The following is a 3,432-nucleotide window of genomic DNA, read 5'->3' as shown; positions in this document are numbered from 1 at the left end:
ATTAATCACTTAATAAATAAATAACTAATAAATAATTAATAGATAATTATTTACTAATTTAAAATAATTAATCCCTAATTATTAGGATTAATCACAATTTATTACAAATATTTACAACTCATCGTTATTTATTTGATTAGATCGATTATTTACAAATAATCAATCAACTTAATTAACTGATACGTTATTTATCGAATAACTACGAATTACTCAAATTATAAATCAACTCAACGATTAATCACTCGTATAAATACGAGCTACACACTATTCTCGAATACTACCGAATTAATATATTAATATCGAAATTTAAACGATTCGTTAATCAATTAATTATCGGTATTTAATTATACAATACAAATAATTACCGCAATATTATTCGAATAACTATTGCTCGAATAATAACTCTAATTATCGAATCACTACTCGTAATATTAACTAATTATTAGATTATTAATTACCTCACTTAATTATTTTTTTAATCCTTATATACTAATTAATTACCTACTTATTAATTAATTACCCAATTATTAATTAATTAGATAATTAATAAATAATTAGATAAATAATTAAATAATTAAGTAAATAAATAAATAAATAAATTCGAATTTATAATTTAATAAAATAATTTAGAAATTAATAATACTATTTTTTTCAGAATTTAAAACTAATTTTTATTTAATATTTAGAATTTTAAAATCTGATTTTGATTTACTAAAATATAAATAAATAATTAATAAATCAAAAACACAATTCAGGGAATTGGTTTCAGGTTTTGGGGATCAAACCCCGGGTCGAAACCGGGTTGGAAACCGGGTCGACTCCGGGTTATCGGGTCACGAAGAACATCACCGCGGCTCCGCCGCCGGTGATCGTTCCGGCGAGAAAACACGGTCAAACGCCGTGATTCCAGACTGATTTCTTCTGTTTTCTCGTTCCACAGTAGTCCACAGCAGTCTCCCCCACCATCCACCTCCTTCCTCGTCGTCCCCGACATCGGGAAGCTTCAAGAACGCCGCCGCCGCGGCGGTTCTCCGGCGACGCGAAAACAGAACCCAACAGGCACAAAACCGGTGCCGTTCGAACGAGGATTCAACGATCTACACTCCTGTAACCTCCAAATCTTCCCAGAATCAACCAAATTAAAATCCCCAAATCGAGCATAAACCCTAAATTTATGAATTTATAAATTACCAATCCTCAGTTGATTTTGATGCTAAAATCAGATAGAACAGATTGAGGGCTTCACAACGGGTATTCATACTTGTGATTTGGTGTTCAATAACACCTCCAAAATTGACTTTGATTTTCAGAATTCTCCAAGAACACCAAGAACACATATTCAAGAAATTTTCAGAAATTAAAACCTTAATTACTACATGATATTGAACTCTATTTTTGAAGTATAATATACCAAATCGACCAGAAAAACATGCTCTACAACATGGAAGCATCAAATCACATCAACAACATCAAGAACAAAAATTCGTAATTTAATTATCAAATAATTCGAATATAAATAATTAAATAAGAAAATTACTGTGATTTCTGGAAAGAAACTGATGATTGATTCAGAAAGAAGATTTTGAGAGCTTCGTTTTGATATGCTGCACGCCCGAATCGGAGTTCGATAACGCCTTCGTTCGTGTGTTTGATTCCCGGGAACGTATCGGTTTTCTCGGGTTTTCTCTGTATTTTCGGTATTTTAACTGGTTGTAAATGAATAAACGGAATAAACGAAATAAAAAAAATAGGCTATTTATATTTATGGAATTTTGGATCGTTTTGGATCGTTTTGGATCATTAAATTAGTTGCTTAGCCGCTAAGTAATTGCAATAACGATTCGATTTGATATCAAAATTGGATAATTATCCAAACCGAGCTTTTTATAAAATACTTTATACGAAAATAATGTAATAATATCCCGTCTTTTGAAAATACGGGTTTCGTTGGTTCACCAAAATGATTATCGTATCGAAAAAACTTGCGCCGGGCCGCGCACGGGTCAAACCGTAATCCGGATCGAAAAAGTCAAAACACGGAAAATGTCCGGAATTACCAGATTAGGTTAGGAAGGAGTTTTCGGAAGAGTTTCGGGTTGTAAAAATGTAAAAACGATTGAAGTCGGCTGATTCCCGGCTTTATAAAATAATTTTGTAATTATTCAGAAAATTATTAATAATTTCATAAATTATTATAAAATCATCTAATACTCCAAAAATTACCAGAAAAATACCTTAATTATCTATATTTTATTCTGGACATATTAAAATTAACATACTCACATTTTATTACATACAAACATCCAAATATTATTATCAAACACCAGATAATTCACCAAAAATTCATATAATATTCACATAATAATCATATATTGATATAAATAATTATACGATATTTCCCAGATGTTACATCTGTGATAGAAGTTAAGAAAAAGTCAACTTCTGACAAATTGAAACAGGATAAACTAGCTGAAGTTAACATAGGCTTAATGACAAAGAAGCAGCTTAAGCATAAGCTGAAAGAGATTAGGAATGTCAAGAAGGTAAAGAAATCAAGGAAAAATAGGAATAGAAAGGAAGGTGTGAATAAAAGCAATAATTATATGCCTGTTCCTAATGCTCCTAGAAAAAAATGTTATAACTGTGGAAACTCTAACCATCTTGCTTCTTTTTGCAGGAAAAATAAAGATATAAACTCTTTACCTCCTAGATCAGGAGTTAAGAGTCAGTCTGTTAGGTTTAAACCACAAAATCCTTATTTTTATTATGGTAGTTTATGGCATTCCATTTATACTTGCAAGGAATATCATAGTTTGTACTATGATTATTTTCAAATAAGTCCTTCTTTAAAGAAAGTTAGTATTATTCTTTCTAGTGTAAAGTCTGATGCAAAGTATGATATAAACTCTAATAAACAACAAATTAGCATAAACTCTGAAATTAAATCCGCTGCAAATGTTGACAAGCTTAAAAAGGCCAAAGGATCCAAGCAAGTCTGGGTCCTTAAAACTAACCATTATTGGTCTTTGTGATTTCAGGGCAACGGGAAAAATATCCTAAAGTTGGACAGTGGATGTTCATGATATATGACTGAAAATAAAGCCCTGCTATCAGACTTTGTGGAGAAAGCTGGCCCAGGAGTTTCTTATGGAGATGGCAACATGGGAAAAACACTGGGATATGGTAATATCAATCTTGGAAATGTCATCATTGAATCAATAGCTCTTGTCTCAGGACTTAAACACAATCTGCTAAGTGTGAGTCTATTAGGAATATATGTGCATTAGTTTGATGATATGTTTAACAAAACACTTAAGTAGAAGTTTAGTGTTTGCAGCCTCAACGGATAAGACCACTTTGGCTATCCGTTGATGGTGCAGCTTTACTTAGAAATAAGTCTAGTGTTGTAGCACATTTCAGTCTCTGTATTTG

Source organism: Apium graveolens, chromosome 4, assembly GCF_009905375.1.
Source record: "Apium graveolens cultivar Ventura chromosome 4, ASM990537v1, whole genome shotgun sequence".
Taxonomy (NCBI): domain Eukaryota; kingdom Viridiplantae; phylum Streptophyta; class Magnoliopsida; order Apiales; family Apiaceae; genus Apium; species Apium graveolens.
Note: the sequence above shows the minus strand (reverse complement) of the source record.